This window comes from Acromyrmex echinatior, chromosome 5 (genome assembly GCF_024713525.1).
Source record: "Acromyrmex echinatior isolate Ae372 chromosome 5, ASM2471352v2, whole genome shotgun sequence".
In the NCBI taxonomy this organism is placed as follows: Eukaryota; Metazoa; Arthropoda; class Insecta; order Hymenoptera; family Formicidae; genus Acromyrmex; species Acromyrmex echinatior.
In genome coordinates, this window is record NC_141856.1 from 1437479 (window position 1) to 1459083 (window position 21605).

The window sequence follows — 21605 nt, forward strand, 5'->3', positions numbered from 1 at the left end:
TTAACTATGTTTATATTATACATATTATACCATTGTTTATATACCGTATTATACCATTGTAATCTTTTTTATTTTTAATTATTGCTTGTTTTACAATGAAAATGATGAAGGTTGAAACGTTTATAAGTTTATAACTTTGAATTTTTTAAATATTAAAATTTAATTATTAGCACTTAACAACTTGCTTTGATTCTTTAATATTGTAGCCTTTATTCTTTAATATTATTTTAATATTGTTTTTGAATCAGAATACATTGATTATTGTTTTTTTAAGTTGTCTTTCCGACAAAGCGAAAAGATGTCTAAAAGATGACGAAAAGACATCATCTTTGGATTGTCTTTTTAGCAAAACGAAAAAATATCTATAAGGCATATTTTAGTTTTGTCGAAGAGGCAAATTAAAAAAGATATCTTTTCGTCATCTTTTATTGGTTGTCATTTTCGCAAAGCAAAAAGTTAACTAAAAGATTTCTTTTTGTATTGCCAAAAATACAATATATATTGAAAAAGATATCTTTTCATTATTTTGATACTTTTCATCACACATTCGCGACCTATACTCGGGATCGTCTCCAAACGAACGTGGTAGAATTTAGTTTCTCGTATTCGAAAATCATACAAGATAAAATAAAAAAGATGTAACATTATGAGAAATTTTATCCGTGTTTTAACAAAATAATTTTTTTAATTGAGTCCCCAAATGGGACTATAATGAAAGATAATTGCATATAAGCGAAATACTATTAAAATCGGCTGGCTTTACGGAAGTTCATGTGACTGTTAAAATTTGAGTAATTAAGAGTAAGAAATTGATAAAATAGTATTAATTTTATTTGCTTTATACACATGTATATACGTTTAAAACTTAATAGTACTCGATTTTTAATTAAAAGTGCGATTTTTAATGATCTGAGTTTAGAGATGATAACTGTAGAGAAAAAAATTTTTCTAAAGTATATAAGAAATTATAGCGTTACAAGTACATATTTATTTATGCTATATTTATATAATAAAAAAATCATAAATTTAAACTGTATTATTCAAATATTTAAGTCAATAAACACAAATTTATATCAATTGTCGATAATGTTATCGTTCTCCAGTTATCCCCATCGGCACTCCATTGTCAAGAAAAATTGCCTAACCGACAGTTCCTAATAGTATTTTGTCGATAACATAGGACACATACACAGATAGTACAAAGGTTCAAAAAGAGTTCAGTTTTATGTCAACGATTTTGAGTTCATTTTCTGAAAAGAATTCTTTTTGCGTCTGAAAATGAACTCAGAAATGATGACATATGATTAAAATCATTTTAAATTCTTTTTGAACTTTCTGTGTTTTCTGGGCGGCGAACATTGCAGAATTCGGAAATGGGATGTATATTATCCATCAATTTCGTTTTATTCTGTGTAAAAATTTATGAAGTTATATTAAGAAATTTTACAGAACACAGTTCTATGAGCAATATCTTGAAAATATCATAAGCTTATAATGTAAAATGATGTTTTTTGGACATCCTTTAGGACTGTGCTGTTTGAAATGTATAACTTCTCACAATTATAATAGACTTAATATAAAATACGGAAGACATTTTTCAAGTGTATAAAGTATAGTAACACATTAAAATGCGAAAATAAAATGCAATAGATAGCGTAATGAGAAACGTAGTAATTGAAAAGAGATTTTTATATCGATAGCAACTAGAAAATTGTAGAAACAAAAAATCGAAAATAAGCAAGATCCCTAATAGCAGCATACTTGATGTCCGTTTTATACATAATTCGATTAATGCAAATAATTCTACAAATATTTTATTAATTATACTATTTTTTTGTAAATTAAAAGAATTTTAAATACAATATATTTATGAATATGAAACAATATTAAAATAATAACTTAATATTAATATGTTTCATATTCAACAAATATATAATACAAATACAAACAAATATTTTTCTGCAAGATCTTAAATTTTTTATTGTAGAATCTGAAGTTTATTGTATAATAGTAGATTAGTAGTTATTATTCGATATATTATTGTTTTTAATCAGATTATATTTGATTCTCTTAATTATAAAAATCTCAATATAATTTTAAAAACATTGCATGACTCATTTACGGATTAGGAAATTTCATTATTACCAAATAGATTTAAAATCGAATTATATGTGAAGTTGATACTTATATGTATTTCTTGTAACATAATAAAGTTGGAACAGGGCGAATGAGAGTGCAGTATGGTAATTAGTACGCAAAGTAATACAGTAAAAAATTTTTCTTATTACTTTTTTAATCCATATATCCAAATAAAATTTCATAAACGATTTGAATGTTTCGGCTCACCTTGGAGTCATCCTCAACTAATACAAGTACATATGTAAATATAACTTTCTTAATTGCCAGAAATGAGTCGCATCAAATTTACTAATTTGATATTGTAAGCATTTACATATTAAACATTAAAATGTTAATCAGCTTCCAAGATGGTAAATAAAAAATAGAATAATCAAATAAGTGACTCACCACAAGAAATTAAGGGGATGTGTCAAAAGTATTAGATCAAACACAATAAAATTTTAATTTTTGAATAAAATCTGTCATCCTATCAATCTATTACTCTTAATAAATCTCATGTTAACATTAGTTTATCAAAAACGTAATTGATACATTTAAAATTCTAAGAAATAAATCGGTCAACCTAACTAATTTGATATAAACAAAGTAGAAAAGGATGTGATATATTAATAAAACGTCTATTTCATGTCATTTAAAATTTGAACGTATGTATAGCGCAAGCCTTCTGTATCAGATCGTTAAATTAATTACCATTTTTTTGTAAATGAATGTGAAGATATTCCTATATTAACCTTTTATTTAAAAAACGTTCTGTATTAAGTATTTCGACATTCTCCCAATTAAAATCATATTCGAAATTAACTCTGTGCTTTGTAATTATCGAATAACTATTGATATTACGATAGATATAATTACGGTGCTCTGAAATTCTAGTTTTTAACTTTCTGCCTATTTGTCATATATATTGTATAACAATCCTTGCATAGAATTTTGTACACAACATTTTTCTTAGTTCGTGTGGGAAAATGTCTTTATGTACCTTAATAAAATTGATGATTTTAATAGTCATTAGACGCTGCTTTAAGCAAATAATGTTGCCCCGTGTAAATTATTAGACAAAAACTTGCAATAAGATGAAAAAGTTTAAAGACTTAAATAAAGATACAAAAATAGATTGACATAATGTGTACACCGTACACATGTGCTCACTACTGACAAGGGACGTTTCATAACTCTGGAAGATTTGATTCTCCTTGAAATATGTTATTAAACATAAAAAATTAATGGACACGTATATTTGTTTATACATGCTTTTAAAATTGTAAAGAAAAAAATTTTTTTTAATGATAGAAGTATTTAATTAAACAAAAAAATTTTTTTCTTTTTTTTAAAGCACTCTTGAAACCGTAAAACTTTGATTTAAAAAGATTTTTTCCATCCTTTACACTTTCAACAGTATTCTGTTTGAAAGAGAAAAACCGTTTTTTTTTTCAGAGAGGTGTTTTTCCCTTAAACATGATTTAGCGCACGTATAAAAGAAATACGTATCTTTTAGATTTTTGTGTTTAACAACATATTTCAAGGAAAATCAAATTGGTTCTGGAAAGTTATGAAACGCTTCTTGTGAATAGAAATTATACATTGGAGCATAATTTAAAGCAGTAAATATTGTTTATCAATATAATTACGTTTAGTAGTCATCTATTATATATTGGCTTCCTGAGAACTATAAATAATTTAACATGTACAATCGATTTCAGAAACATATATATATAAATAAACAGATGGGTCAATATAAGGACACATAAACTTGTGTACAATTATACCCGTATAGTATATTTTTTGTGATCAGATTAGAATCCAGTCGGATTTCCCAAAAAAATTCTAGTTAGAAAATCTATGAAGATTTTGATCAGAAGTGTAATGTTTTGTAAACTAGATTCTAATTAAATGGGAAATCTAATCAGATATTTGAATTTTCTTCTAATATAAAAACATATCCTGTAAATTTAATTAAACAAAAATGCGGTTTTAAACTATGTTTAAATTTAGAAGAAGCTAAAATTATATTTGTGTTTCCTATTATATTAACAAAATTATTACAAAAATGAAATAAAAATGCTCGTATATTTTCTTAAAAAAGTTAACACAATGTCATGGCTTATTTCGAGCTATAATTAAATTAACTTAAAATTAATATAATTGAACAAACATTTCGGCTTACGAAGCCTTCTTCAATGTCGCAACGCAGAAATATAATCTCACATTAACGAATAACGAATAACGGATACAAAATTTAAAAATTCTCAATGGTGAAGTGTCAAAATATCAAAAAATAAAAGAATATAAAAAAATATAAAACAAGAGAAATTCGAACGTCAATAAGTATCCCGCTAGATAACAAAAAGCTAAGAACATTTGAATATTTCAGTCAACAGTAGATCAATTATGTTCATCAATAAAAATAGATTTGCCAAATTCCTCGGTTGAGATCGAGAATCCAGTTTGTCGCAGACTTGTGTCAAACGATTTGAGAATTCTTTCATTACGAGAATTTTATGATATTCTGTAGAACAAATAGATTTAAGATATATTATTAGCGTGAAAAAGAGGTACAGAATCAAGTAATAACTTATGGTAATTTATATAAAATACTGTAATTTAAATTCTTCAACAAAGATTCAGTTAAGTATAATAAAGATACTGACTGTCTCTCATTTGAAAATTAATTAATGTGACGTGTAGATCAAATAAAAATAAGTCAATAAAATCGAATGTAAAAACAAGTCTGTTCAAAACTGTGACCATTTATGTTCTTGTATATTGTCAAGTATGTTAAAACAAGAGTTATTCAATAACTCATTATCTTTCATTAAATTTAAATCGTTTTTTTTTGTTCTTTAATGTATATCATTTCAGGAATATTTCTTTTACGATAATTCTTTTCAAAATCAAGAATACTAACTTGCTCCCAATCAAAGTCGTGATTAGTTTCAGTAATATGTTTCGAGATTACTGAGTGCTTGGACTGGTCCAATTTTATATTATTGCGATGTTCTTTAATTCTTGTCTGCAATTGTCTCTTCGTTTGGCCAACATACGATACATCGCAGTTATTACAATTTACTTTATGTATGACATTATTATTTTTATCACGTTGATTTTTGTCCTTATGAACTTTAATAAATTTATTAAGCTTGTTTAAGCACCTATAGCCAATCATATTTTTGGATTTATTAATAGACTTAGTAATTTTATTAGAAATAAATCTTATATATGGGAAAACCATTATCTCTCTCAAAACTCCATCAGTGTCAACGTTCTGAGATGGCGTTATTAACCATTATGGATGTTTTACAAGCCAGATTTTTTATCCTTTTGTTAATATGGGATAACCGTTATCCTTCAAATTCTCTGTTATAAATTCTATGTTCTTATTATAGAATGTAGAATTTGACAAGATCGCTCTATCAACTAAGCTGATATAATCCCAATTTTATGACACGCGAGATGATTCGAATAGAACGATAAATATCTACTCGAGAACGTTTTCTTATGGTACCAATCTAAAATAATGGTATTGTCTTTATTGATGATCGATAAATCCAAAAAATTTAGACAATGGTTTTTCTCATATTCAATACTGAATTTAAGTCTGTCATACTGATCATTGAATGAATTTAAAATTTGAGTGACCTTATCTTTGGATGCAATCATCAACATATCTAAAATATGCAGAAATCCGAAATTGTAAAGAGTTTAACACTCTTTCTTCCAAATCTTCCGTGACAATGTCAGAAATGAAAAGGGAAAGGGGGAACCTATACGTGTGCCAAAAGTTTATTTATAAATAATCTCATTAAAAGTAAAATATGTTGATGTTAAGACAAATTTGGCCGCATTAATTCATTCTTTGGAATGTTTGTGGCATCTTTAATGGAGTCCCACCTTTCCACCAATCCATCCAACGCAACATCCAATGGTACATTAGTGAACAGAGAAGTAACATTCAATGAAATTATTTCTGTTTGTCAATCGTCATTCCAATTAATTTATTGTGAAATTCAAAACTATTTTTTATTTTACTTTTTGCAGGAGGAATACTTTCAGAAATAATATCTAGCAAATAACCAGCCAACGAATATAGAGCTGTATTGAAGAAATAATAATTCTAAAAGGAACGCCTTCCTTGTGTATTTTTGGTAAAGCATATGCCTTCGGCAATATGGAATCTCTTGACCGAAGACTCCACAATTCCTTATCTGAAATAAATCGCTTCTGATGCCATTTTTTTAATATATTCAGATTTCTTTCAATCACCATTGCCAGATTTCTTTTAACCACCATATATGTATCAGAATCTTTAAGAAGTTCTATAATCTTGTTATTGTAAAAGGTCATATCCGTGGCTATGGTTACGTTGCCCTTGTCTGCTCGTGTAAAAAGTATGTCGTTATTTTTACACCGTTGTGTTAACTTCACCAACTTATTAATTTTCCTATCTTGATTATTCAAGTGTGGATTGTTATGGAGAAACTGATGAAGTTCAGAAATGACGATGTTTCTAATTCTTGATATCAATCCTAGGTTATTGCGATTGGAGCAGTTTTCAATATCCTTGATGAATTCCCTGATTGATTTCTCTTTATTGTTAGAATCTGGGAGATTAAAATTGCTATCCAATTGTAATAAGTTTGTTACATATGCAGAAATGCTTGTCTTACTTAAATTAAACCATTTTTTGTTAGTTCGTTCTAATGGATTAAAAGAAATGCCTCTAAATTTATTAGATTTGATATTGATAGTGACTAAAAATTCATTAGAATTAACTAAAGGAATATTTTGGCTAAATACAGCTTTAACATTTTCGTTTCCTCTTTGTTGTTCCCAATACAGAAAAAAACGTATCGGTTGGACAGCTTTGGAATTATCAAGCTCTTTTTTCGCCATTAACAAAATTTCTTTTTATGTTTTAAAAATAGTTTTCTTTCATATTTGTAAAAAGAATTGTGATGATGTGATAGGATATGTTGTCACAGGTGGTCAGATAAAGAGTTAATAAGAGTCCACATGATCGAGGCTAATCCCTTCTGCAAAAAGCTAATCGTTTTGTAGCGATCAGAAATTTCAATATTAAGTAGTTTCTTTTTTAAAAAGAAAAGTGATTTTTTATATTTAATATTCATTCTATGATGTAAAACTAATGAATTACGAAACATTTGATTTAAATGAACTGAAATGACTTCATGCTCTTTACAATGTCTTAAAAATTTCAATTTAGAATCTGCCTCAATTAACCTATAATTATAATCAATCCACTGTTTTAACAAAAAAGCAATATTATTTCCAAACATTATATAACCAATTTATTACCAATTACCATTACCAATCTATATATAATAGAATAAAATTTAGTCATGTTTCTATAATTTACGTACATCAATTGTTCCAAAGACTCTACGCTTAAATTTAGTCCGCGTAATTAAAAATGCTCGTATATTTTTTTTTTAAATTAACACAATGTCAGGGCTTATTTCGAACTATAATTAAATTAACTTAAAATTAATATAATTGAACAGACGTTTCAGTTTACGAAATCTTCTTCAGTATCGCAACGCAAAAATATAATCTCAAAAATGATTACAATTGAATTGTAACTCTTGTGTTAATTATTTTTAAAAAATTATATAATACTGTTTATTATAAGATAATTTAATATTAATTCATACACTTTTTTCATTCTTCATAACTTTTAATCAAACAAATCAATAGCATAGTACATAATTATACTAAATATAAATAATGTTAAACATAATAATCGTTAAAGTATAATTCAAATAATATTACTGCTATCACAATATTATTCAACTCTAAAATAAAAAATGAAAAATAAAAGATAGATATACTAGGGGTAATTGTGATAGAGAAAAAATGTGACATGCATTTGAACGAAAAACAAATTTTGGAGTTATTTTTATCAAATATAAAAAATATAATTGTTGATTACTTTCAATGTGTTTGATAAAAATAATCTCAAAATTTATTTTTTATTCAAATAAATGGGAAATGCACATTTGTCCCAAGTAGGTAAATCGCACTGCGATATAAATTAGGAAATCTATTTTTATCTCAAATATGGATTTGTTTGTTTAGAATCGGAATAGTTCAGTGCAGAAATTCACATGGTTCTTTCTGTATCATTAGTTAAATCGCGTTTTATACAAATATATGATATTGAATGGAAAATAACATTATTATATCTATTAAACATATATATATATATATATATATATATATTAGGTGTTGGAATTAATTCGTAGCGTTTTTTAATGAAAGAATGTTATTTATTTCACATGAGCATTAAAAAATACATTAATGAAAGTACTTCCCATCACTTGTAAAACGCTACGAATTAATTCCAACACCTAATATATATATATATATATATATATATTGGGTCATTTAAAAAGTATCCGCAGTTTTTTGTTCAATTTTTGAATGAAATTTTTCTTTATTGAAAATCAAGTATATATTGGCCATTATTATCTATAACCTTTTGCCATTTTTCGAGTAATTTCATAATTCCATCCATGTAGAACTTTTGTGGGTTATCGGCGAAAAACTTTTTCAAGTGATTTTCGGCAGCTATTTTGTCGGCCAATGTTTTTCCATCAGAAGAGTTCTGCAGAGATCGAAACAAATGATAGTCAGACGGTGCAAGGTCCGGGCTATACGGTGGATGCATCAAAACTTCCCAATCAAGCTCCATCAATTTTTGGCGTGTCATCAAAGATGTGTGTGATCTGGCGTTGTCATGATGGAAGACAACACTTTTTCTGTTAATCAATTCTGGTCGTTTTTCCTTAATCGCTTCCTGTAATCAATCCAGTTGTGAACAGTAGAGCTCTGAATTAATCGTTAGGCCATGTGGTAACACCTCATGATGGACGACTCCCTTCCAATCCCACTATACACACAACATCACCTTATTTGCCATCAATCCAGGCTTTGAAGTCGTTTGTGGTTCGCCGCGCTTATTCCATGATCTTTTACGAATAATATTCTTATATTTCATCCATTTTTCATCGCCTGTGATGATTTGCTTCAGAAATGGGTCGATTTCGTTGCGTTTTAGTAGTGTTTTGCTGATGGAAATTCGATCAATCAAATTTCTTTGCGTTAATGTGGCACCCAAACATCGAATTTCTTTGCGTAGTCAGCCTTTTTCAAATGATTCCAAACTGTGTTATGGTTGATTCTTAGTGCATTAGCTATCTCCTGATAGCTCACATGCCGGTCTTGCTTGACCAGCTGCAAAATTTCATCGACTTTTTCAGTGACTGGCCAACCAGAGCGAGGTCGATCTTTGACATCAAAATTTCCAGAACGAAATCGAACAAACCACTCCTGCGTCCTGCGTTCACTTACAGCATCCGCACCGTAAACTTCACAAATTTGTCTGCATGTTTTTGCCTTTTTTGTAGTAAAAAAGCATCACATAGCGTATTTCTTCAGATATTTCACTCATTTTCAAACCAATATAACTTTTGACACGATTGATGAATCACCAAACTTTGTTTACAAAAAGTGTAACCTAAAATGTCATCTTTCAGACGCGCGTTCGTTTGACACAATCGGATTAGTGTTGCCCGATATATGACCATCAATACCATCTAGTGACAAAAAACCGCGGATACTTTTTAAATGACCCAATATATATATATATATATATATGCCGCTCGAGTGTGGGCGACCTACGAATTCGCGCGGCGCGGCTTAACCGCATATTGGCTTATTTCCTTTTCTAATTTGAAAAGCGACTATCACAAAATGGTATAAGAATTTTTTATTCCCTTTGATTCATTCTCCACCATCAATGTGGCCCCGACCCATTTTAAGAGACACCCTGTATATATATATATATGTGTATATATATATATATATATATATATATATATATATATATATATATAATATATCCGCATAGAATATTTTTTGAGATCAGGTTAGAATCCAATCGGATTTCTCCAAAAAAATATGGATTCTGGTTGAGAAATCTATGAAGATTTTAGTCAGAAGTGTAATGTTTTGTAAACTAGATTCTAAATGCGAAATCTAAACAGATCCTGAATGGGAAATCTAAACAGATAGCATTTGTTCTTTCATTTTTTCCAAAATTATTCTAAAATAATAAGATAGGAAACAAGACTGTTTATATTAAATAACATTACAATCCGAAGCGCCACTATGGTCTAAGTATTAAGATGTTGAACTAATATATATATTATTCAAACGAATGAATTAATTTCAGAAATAATAATTACGTGTCGATATGGTTGTCGACATTAACGCAATTAATCTGAAATGTTATAATCCCCCCAAAATTCCCCAAATTAATCTTAAAAAACTTATAAGTTTATTACAGTTTCAACATCTTTACAGACTCAACATTTTAATACTTAGACCGTAGTGGCGCTTCGGATTGTAATGTTATTCTAAAATATTTATTGAAATTTGTATTTTATGTTAGAATTGAACAAAATATTGAAAGACTTGAATATTTATGCTTTATTTAAGTTATATATAAAAATATTTGAGATAGAATTTTAAACATGTGTTCAAAGTGTTTCAAGAGTTTGTTCAAATCTTTTAATTAAAGAAACATTTTAAATAGAGCAAAATGATATATTACTATTTATTAATATTAAGTATAAAACATTTTCTAGTTTTTATATTTTTTGTGGGACTTTTATTATACATATATATTATTTATTATTATATATATATTATTATATAATATATATATATATATATATATATATATATATATATATATATACAGGGTCCGGCAAAATCTCCCACATTTTGCACCGCCACTGTCCCCGAACCACTGAAGAGAGGGGGAGCTTAGCGTAGTCGGTTGGTAGCTCGCGCCTTGCCATTTCAGTTGTCGTCATGAATTGGACGGGCGAGCATCGTGCCTTCGTTATCGAAACATTTATGAAAAGTAACGAATCTGTGATTACGACGCAAAGAACTTTTCGTATTCACTTCGCGCTTGGTAGACATGCTCCAGTTCCAGATCGCAAAACAATACTGTTGTGAGTTTCAAATTTTAGAGCTACAGGTTCAGCTTTAAAAAGAAAATCAACTGGTAGACCCAGAAGTTCGGACACCTGAAAATGTTGCTGTAAGAGAAGCAGTTGAACGATCTTCTAGCCGTTCAGCTGTTAAACATGCCTCTGCTTTGCGTTTGTCAGATCGTTCTGTGAGAAGAATTTTACACGCCGATCTGAAGTTCCACCCATACAAAATGATGATCGTGCAAGAATTTAGTGAACGGGACTGGGAAAATCGCAGAGCATACCACCCCCGAACCATTGACGAATTGAAAACAGCAATACGCCAAGAAATTACAGGAATATCGCCTCAAATTATTGCTCGAGTGATGGAAACTTTTAGAAATCAGCTTCGAATGTGTATAAAAAAAAATGTGGTCGCCACTTGGACTTTGTAATTTTCAAAACTCAATAAAAACAAATGGCATAGCATAAATTTTCAGTTAATAAAAATAAAATCTAAATAGCATTTACAATGGCGTTTTTATTAAAAGATTAAAATGTGGGAGATCATTTTGCCGGACCCTGTATGTATATATATATATATATATATATATATATATATATATATATATATATATATACACCGGGTGTTTGACCACCCATATATCTCTTTTAAAATGCTCTTCCCAGGTTAAAAGGGGTATACGAGTATACGGATGATCTCAGATACCTGGTATATATAATAATAGAAAAGAATTTATAATATTAACTATATACACAATAATAAAAAATCAATCTGTCGATGATCTAGATCGATGGCCGTTCCAATCTCTGGTCCCAATCTATTTTGGCGAATCCTGCTCTCAAAGCAGTATGTAAATTATTTTCATTTATCAGTGTTCTTTTAATTGTGGTATGAATGTTCATTAAAACATCTAAAATATATTTAAGAGAAACAAAATGTTTTACAATTTCTATATTAAACATTTAAAAAATATGCAGTTATACTTATACCTTTCATATTTTTGTAGGGATTAGTTGTTTTAAAAATTTTCCTATCACCAGATTTTCTTATAGCTGTGAATTGCAAAGCCAAATCACGTGTGAATATTTTTCTTAAAATTGCGTGAACACTTTTAGTGGGATGTACTCTCCGATCCAACAATTATTTAGAAATTCAACCTATTAAGTATTATAGAAAGAAATAAATTTGTTGTATGGTAAAAGAAATGTTGCATAAATTTTTAATACATTTAAAACTTACAAATTTCTTTGTAGTATCTTCATTATTTAAAGTTAAGTCAAACTTTAAGAAACCATTTATTGATTTTATTGGCATTTCAATATTAAACTCATTCACTGGATTAAAAATGTGTAAACTACAATATTATCGTTTTGAATTTGTCGAACATCGCAACGTAAATTTTCTATTTCTTTTTTCGTTTTTAACATAATTTGTCTATTTACTAAAATAGCTCTTAATAAAAATTTTATTCCTAATAATAAATATTAATAGTATAAAGAAATGGTATTGTATTTTAATTATTTATTAACGTGAATATAAAAAGTAGGAAACAGTAATAATAATATCAATTTCAATAATACAAGAGAAGGTAGTATTATGGGGGTCTCCTATTTACATTTTATACAATAACTTTGTTAATAATCAATATTTAAATTTACAACTTAACGGTTACATTCAAAGTGTTGTTTAATCGATTCTAGACACAAAGTTATGAAATACACATATTTATTATTTTATATTCACTATTTATTTACAATCTATTTGCTAATATTTACCATTTTTGATGATGTTATTTTTGTTAGTTCATTATGATCAGCCGAACGATTTTCAAAATTGTCAGATGTATTTATTATGGATTGATCAATAATAGTAGATATATATGAATCCTCATTTTCAAAATATTAATGACATTTCTTCTGTGTTTTCTCTGTTATCTATGTATTAAGTATAAAATTCTCTATTTCTATCTCTTTAGACCGCTTATGTAAAAACACAATCAATACTACAAACAACTGCCTTTAACGATCGAAGCTAGATTTATACTTTAAGACTTAGTAATTCTTGAATTATTAAATATGCTCCATATATTGGGAGTACAAATTAGTTCGGTCCGTTTTCCAAAAGATGGCTCCGACTGTTGTGAATGGTTCATAGTGACAGCTGATTTTAGCGTTTTCAGAGAGGTTAGACATCTGCTAATAATATTCAGTTTATATCGCTTTGAGTTTCATACAAAAACTTTGATTTTTACTGTGTTTGAAATGTCGAATTTTGTATTAACCAAGCAGCATTTGCGGGAGATTCTAATTTTCTGCTTTAATTGGAAGAAAAGTGCAGCTGAAGCCCATCGAATGCTTGTCGAAGTTTATGGTGACACTGCTCCAACTGATAAATCATGTAGGGAATGGTTTCGACGTTTCAAGGATGGAGATTAAAGCGTTGAAGACAAGCCTCGCTCTGGACAGTCAAAAAAATTCGAAGTCAAAGAATTAGAGGCATTACTCGAAGAAGATCAGAATCAAACGCAAGAGGAGCTTGCAGAATCATTGGGAGTAACTCAACAAGCCGTTTCACGATTGAGAGCCATGGGAATAATTCAAAAACAAGGAAATTGGATTCCTTATGAACTGAAACCAAGAGACGTTGAAAGGCGATTTTTCACTTGCGAACAATTGAAAGACAATAAAGAAAAGGTTTTTTTGCATTGGATTGTGACTGGAGATGAGAAGTGGATATTCTATGACAATCCCAAGAAGAAAAAATACTACACTAAGCCCGGTCAATCGTTGCCATCGACCTCAACACCAAAGCCGAACATTCAGGTTCAAATATGCTCTGCATCTGGTGAGACCAAAAGAAAATTGTTTACTATGAGCTGCTGAAACCTGGTGATTCCATTACGGGCCATCGGTATTGGCTACAATTGATTCGTTTGAGCCGTGTATTGCGAGAAAAACGGCCGGAATATAATACGAGCGAAGACATAATAAAGTTATTCTTCTTCATGACAACACTCGGCCTCATGTCGCAAAATTCGTAAAAAAATATTTGGAAACACTCAAATGAGATGTTTTACCGCATCCGCCGTATTCTCCGGACATTGCTCCTTCTGATTACTGGTTGTTCCGAAGGATTTGGCAAATCACCGGTTCACTTCTTTCGCAGTAATCGAAAATTGGATCGCCTCCAAAGACGAGTCATTTTTTCGAGATAGAATTCGAGATAGAAAAATTGCTTGAATGATGGGAAAAAATAGTAGTCAGCGATGGACAATACTTTAATTAATCTGTTCATTCATTTGTTTTGAAATTTTGAACACAAAAAAACGGACCGAACTAATTTGTACTCCCAATATATATATATATATATATATATATATATATATATTAGGTGTTGGAATTAATTCGTAGCGTTTTTTTAATGAAAGAATGTTATTTATTTCACATGAGCATTAAAAAATACATTAATGAAAGTACTTCCCATCACTTTCTACTACTTTTGACCATCTTTCGGGCAGTGAATGAATACCGCGTCGGAAGAACTGTTCATCTTTAGATGAAATCCAGGAATCGAACCATTTTGTACAATCTTCGTAAGATGTGAACTTCTGCTCGCACAAGCTATGAGCTAATGATCGAAACAAGTGGTAGTCGCTAGGTGCAATATCAGAAGAATACGGCGGGTGCGGTAGCACTTCCCATTTAAGTGTTTCCAGGTATGTTTTTACCGGTTTTGCAACGTGTGGGCGAGCATTGTCGTGCAGCAAGATGACTTTATCGTGTCTTTCGAAGTATTCCGACCGTTTTTGCTTCAATGCACGGCTCAAGCGCATCAGTTGCCGTCGGTAGAGATCTCCAGTAACGGTTTCATGCGGTTTTAGCAGTTCGTAGTATATGACACCCTTCTGATCCCACCAAATACAGAGCAGGAGCTTTGAGCCATGGATATTGGGCTTTGCCACTGATGTTGATGGTTCGCCGGGCTTAACCCATGACTTTCTGCGCTTTGGATTGTCATAATGGATCCACTTTTCGTCACCGGTAACAATCCGATGCAAAAAACCTTTTCTTTTCTGCCGTTGAAGCAGCAGTTCGCACGTGAGAAAACGTCTCTCAATATCCCTTGGTTTCAATTCATATGGGACCCAATGTCCTTCCTTCTGGATCATGCCCAAACTTTTAAGACGTTTTCCTATTGTTGAGAAGTCAACTTCCAATGACGTAGATAATTCTTTAAGTGTTTGACATGAGTTTTCATTGAGCAGTGCCTGCAAATCGTTATCTTCAAATTTTTTCGGCTGACCAGGTCGCTCCTTGTCATCCAAGTCGAAATCACCAGCTTTAAAACGTGCAAACCACTTCCTACACGTTTGCTCAGCCAGAGCATGTTCACTATACACATCCACTAAAATACGATGAGCTTCAGCTGCACTTTTGTTCATATTAAAGTAATGAAGCAAAACTCCCCGCAAAAACACTTTATCTGGCACAAATTTTGACATATTCAATGAATTATACAGTATTGTTATTTATGATTTCAAGAAAGGTTATGTACGGCAAATGACGTCCTATGATAGATGTTTACAATGTATACAGAACTATAGGTAACAACGAAATAGTGTACTGCTTGTGCCATCTCTTGTAAAACGCTACGAATTAATTCCAACACCTAATATATATACAGAGTGATCCAAAAGTATGGAAACGGCCAAATAACTGTGCAGGAATGCACTTTGAGGAAAAAAGTTTCAGACAAAAGTCTTAGGTTTTTTTCCTGGCTATTCAATCGTGACCTGAGATTTGACCTTGATCGTGACGTTGAATGTCATTTCAAAGTCAAATTTACTTTTTTAAATAGGAACACATATTTTTGACTACAAGAATGGAAACAGCGGAAAATTTTACGTCCGCCTGTGACTTTGATCATGATCTTGACCATGCCCTTGAAGGTCAGTTCAACGTCAAGTTGACATTGTCAATGGAAATTCCTGTAAATTGGTATCTAGGGGTTTTCGGGGTCGCTGATTACGATTTTGAAGTCGATTTTTAAAAATTCAAGATGGTGGATCCAATATGGCTGACGAAATTTGAAAAAACTATTGAATTTTTCTGTAAATTGGTATCTAGGGGTTTTCGTGGTCGCTGATTACGAATCTGAAGTCCGTTTTCAAAAATTGAAGATGGCGGATCCAATATGGTGGACGAAATAAAAAAAAATTATTGAATTTTCCTTTAATTTGAATCTAGGAAGAATCTAGGTTTTGTGTTGCTGATAACGTCTAGGATCTGCTATACCTGAAAAAGTAAAGTACACCCAGGATGTGCCACGGGGAGACTCCTAAGTACTATTTACATCCCATTTTGTTTTAACTTTTTTTATTTTATTGTTTTTTTTTGGTTTTTAAAATTTTTTTGTGTTTTTTTTGTTTTCTTTTTATTTTTTATGATGAAGTGAGCACCCAGCCAACTAAGGTAAGTATTAATGTAGCGGGTTGAGATGATCTTTGTACACAAGCTTCTAAGTGTGTCATCTTAAAATTACTCTCTTCAAAGCTTGTTCAAAGTGATTACCGTCAACTTCTTGACAAAACGCCATCCGATCGAAAAACTTGATACTGCCCTCTCAATCATGTCTTGTTCAATGGCAGTGATTTCATCGCGTATTCGCTATTTAAGTTCCTCAATATTCGCCGGTTTTATCCGATACACTCTATCTTTGAGATAGCCCATAAGAAGTAGTCAAGTGGCGTAAGATCTGGTGATCTCGCTGGCCATTCTATCACTCCTCGCCGACCTATCCACCTGCCTGCGAACACTTCTTGTAGGTAATTTCGAATATCTCTTGCGTAATGTGGTGCTGCACCATCTTGCTGAAACCAAGTGTGATCGAAATGAACCCCTGTAAAGACCTGAATAGCGGGGACAATTTGGTTTCTCAACAATTCCTCATATTTTCGTCCATCAAGATTACCCTCAATGAAGAAGGGACCAATTATCGTATTGTTTATAATTCCGGCCCATACGTTCACTTTTTGAGGATATTGAGTGGAGCGACTACCGATAATCCATTCTGGGTTGCTCTCACTTCAATGAGACATGTTATGCCTATTGATGCTACCATTCAGAAAGAATGTGGCTTCATCTGAAAATACGCAAATGCGCTTCAAGAAATTAGTGTCATCATCCATCCTGTTCATCATCAACTCCGCAAACTGTACGCGCCTATCAGGATCATCGTCATTTAATTCTTGTACAAGCTTTACTTTGTAAGGATGGAGTTTCAGCATTTTTGTTAGAATCCGTTGCACCGAACCATAAGATAAATTGCACATACATTCTGCTGCTGCAATTTTCGAATCGTATTATGAGGATCTTCCGTAATAGAGAGAACCACATTTAACTGATTTAATTCACTGGATATTGTTACTGGACGACCTGATTTTGGGAGATTTTTTACATTTTTTGCCAGTTTCACGGAATCGTTTCACAGTTTTATAAACAGTCGCTTTTGAGATTTGTTCTTGTCCTACCCTAAATGATTCAATGAATAAATGTGCAACATTTTCAAATGATCTCTCCTTGTCACCCCAGCCTCTCACCATCAAAATGGTTATTCGCTCACGTTCAGTTAGCTATGCCATTTCAAAATCCAATAGTAAACACTTAAATAATTTGAATAGAGTAGAAAATAATTCAGAACAATGGAGACCTTGGTAAAAATGCCTTCAACAAAAAAATATTCAAAGTAACCGTAACCTTTTTCCTACTTAACAAAAGTAGAAAGAAGACACAAAGGCTTCATTAATTAAATTCAAAATCAGGTCGTCCAGTAACAATATCCACTGAATTAAATCATTTAAATGTGGCTCTCTCTATTACGGAAGATCCTCATAATACGATTCGAAAATTGCAGCAGCAGAATGTATGTGCAATTTATCTTATGGTTCGGTGCAACGGATTCTAACAAAAATGCTGAAACTCCATCCTTACAAAGTAAAGCTTGTACAAGAATTAAATGACGATGATCCTGATAGGCGCGTATAGTTTGCGGAGTTGATGATGAACAGGATGGATGATGACACTAATTTCTTGAAGCGCATCGTATTTTCAGATGAAGCCACATTCTTTCTGAATGGTAGCATCAATAGGCATAACATGTCTTATTGGAGTGAGAGCAACCTAGAATGGATTATCGGTAGTCGCTCCACTCAATATCCTCAAAAAGTGGACGTATGAGCCGGAATTATAAACAATACGATAATTGGTCCCTTCTTCATTGAGGGTAATCTTGATGGACGAAAATATGAGGAGTTGTTGAGAAACCAAATTGTCCCCGCTATTCAGGTCTTTGCAGGGGTTCATTTCGATCACACTTGATTTCAGCAAGGTGCAGCACCACATTACGCAAGAGATATTCGAAATTACCTACAAGAAGTGTTCGCAGGCAGGTGGTAGGTCGGCGAGGAGTGATAGAATGGCCAGCGAGATCACCAGATCTTACGCCACTTGATTACTTCTTATGGGGCTATCTCAAAGATAGATTGTATCGGACAAAATCGGCGAATATTGAGGAACTTAAATAGCGAATACGCGATGAAATCACTGCCATTGAACAAGACATGATTGAGAGGGCAGTATCAAGTTTTTACGATTGGATGGCGTTTTGTCAAGAAGTTAACGGTAATCACTTTGAACAAGCTTTGAAGAGAGTAATTTTAAGATGACACACTTAAAAGCTTGTGTACAAAGATCATCTTAACCCGCTACATTAACACTTACCTTAGTTGGCTGGGTGCTCACTTCATCATAAAAAATAAAAAGAAAAAAAAAACACAAAAAAATTTTAAAAACAAAAAAAAATTAAAAAAGTTAAAAAAAAATGGGATGTAAATCGTACTTAGGAGTCTCTCCGTGGCACATCCTGGGTGTACCTTACTTTTTCAGGTATAGCAGATCCTAGACGTTATCAGCAACACAAAACATTCCTAGATTCAAATTAAAGGAAAATTCAATAATTTTCTAATCAATTACATTAAATTAATAAATAAGTTTAAAATGTGTAAACTGTAAAAATGTAAAGTAACTCTAAAATATTTTAAAAAGTAAGTCTAACTTAATTAACAAATAATAACTAGTTACTTCTCATCCTGAATATAATATATTATATAATTTAGTTCAGATAATTATTCTGTTATCTCTCTCTGCACCGCCACGTATATTAACGCTCCATAAAGGCTATTCTTTGGCAAAAGACTCTTTATTTTTTACCTTTTTTAGTAAATCGTTTAATATTTCTTTATTATATGTATAGTGATGCTGGATAATGACTTAATAATATTTTAGTAACTGGACTATAAGTAATCCATGAAACACAATCGACGCACCTTCTGCAGTTAAATTTTTACTAAATTCTACAAGTTGCCAGTTATAAGATTTTTCAGTCATTTTTTAATTAATACTAAAAAATTAATAATTAGATAAAGTTATCCATTTCATTATAAATTATCTTTTTATCATTAATTACAATATTATTAATGCTATCAATTATTTTAGTATCAATGATTTTAGTCAAGTATGGTAAATAAAGCGAAATTGGTCTTACAAGTTGAATTGTAATACTTACAGTCTTTAACATCATTCGAACATTTTGACTTGTTTTTGAGGGTGCGTATTTTTACTTAATTGGATCTGTCTAATTCTGAGTAGCAGTCCATATTTGAAGAAATACCGTGTCTAATCTATTGTAAGAATAATTTTCACTGATGAAGACAAAAACGAGTAGAAACGTTTGAACCTCATGTTAAAAACTACTAAACATTAAAATTTAATTTGTAAGACTAACTGCGTCTTACTTACCTCGCTTCAATCTCATTTGCCTTAACTTTCGATATTAAAATAAATATGTTAGAGGAGAAATGTGGAGACACTGTGATAATAAGTCGAAGAAAGATAAAAGTGTTAATGTGTTGTGGCTCGCCACAATAATAGATTTAAAAAATTAATACCATCTTTTCTTCTACAAATTACATTAATAATAGTAGAGGAGAAAGTGGTATTATGGCCAGAGTATATATTGTGGCCTCTCTTAACATATCTCCGCTATTATATAGCGAATCTTAATGATTACTTTAGGAATTATTTTTTCAAGAATTATAATTCACCGTTACATCATGACATTAATATACCAATACTCAATAGCCAGCACTTATTATAACGCATTTTTACTTTCAAGTATTTCGAAACATTTCTGAGGTACATTTTAGCATTTAATGACATCTACTATCTCATTTTTATGGATTCTCGCATTACTATCCATTTTTTTCTTCGAGTAACGCAATTAGTAATTTCGTTATGCAATGTCGCCACATTTCTATTAATAGTATACTAAGTAATATTCTAAATATTTCATAACTTTGTGTCCAAAATCGATTCAACGACATTTTAACGAATGTAATTGTCAAGTTATAACCTTAAATATTGATTATTAACAAAGTTATTGTGTAAAATGTAACTGCGGTGCCATAATATCACTTTCTTCTTTAATCTTATAACTATTAGGTAAATAATATTTCTTTTAAAGTTGTAATAAATTGATTTTTTACAGCAATATATATTAATTGTGATAAAATTGAAGCTAATAATAATAATGTACCTTATATTGAAAGTATTGGAAACGAATCATTCTCAAATGATACACAAATGGCTGAAGAAATTCAAAGTGACAAGGAAATGTATACTGATGAAATAGAGGAAATACGCGAACGAGCTCTTAATTATGATAAAGCAAGTAGTATTAGATAAATTATTACTAGTTTTGAGAAAAAAATTACTTCCTCAATTATCTAAAATTTCAAAAACTTTTTTATGTAAAGAAGAATAACTACAAAATTAATACGATATATAAATGGGAAAGAAATAATAGGTAAATATGTCTATTTTGGGTTAGAAGGAGGTATACGATTATGTGTAAATACTAATCTTCATCAAAAGAAAGAATTAAAACTACAATTTAATTTAATTGTTCAATTCAGGAAAGAAATAATTTTGGTCTATTTTATGTATTATTTTTTCGGAAATTGATATTTGCAAACCTTTTGTTGTTTCCATTTTGAACGGTAATTCTAAACCATCAGATATTAATTATTTTTTGACAGAATCTGATCAGATTTAAGTAATGTAACAAATAATAACTTTATAATTGAAAACTTTACAGTAAAATTATATAGTTTTTTTACGCCAGCTCGGTCTTTTTTGAAAATGATAAAAGGACATGAAGGTTTTAATGCATGCGAAAGGTTCACTATCATAAACGTTGTGGAAACAGAACAATTTATGAATCTATAAATAAGGAACCGAGAACTGATTCATCATTTCGGAATCAAGATGATTTTGAGTGTCATAATGGATATTTCCTTCTCATACATATATAACTAAAAATTA

The 21605-nt window shown here is 30.5% G+C and overlaps 1 protein-coding gene and 1 long non-coding RNA gene across 2 annotated transcripts in view; both read left to right on the forward strand.

Annotated features, from left to right (window-relative positions):
- Positions 1-21605, forward strand: part of LOC105150925 (UDP-glucosyltransferase 2) — a 158342-nt gene that overhangs the window by 121078 nt on the left and 15659 nt on the right. The window lies entirely within an intron of this gene.
- LOC147909629 (uncharacterized) lies at positions 10940-11667 on the forward strand. Its single transcript, XR_015545195.1, has 2 exons — positions 10940-11269; positions 11340-11667. It is a non-coding gene; the product is annotated as an uncharacterized LOC147909629 (long non-coding RNA).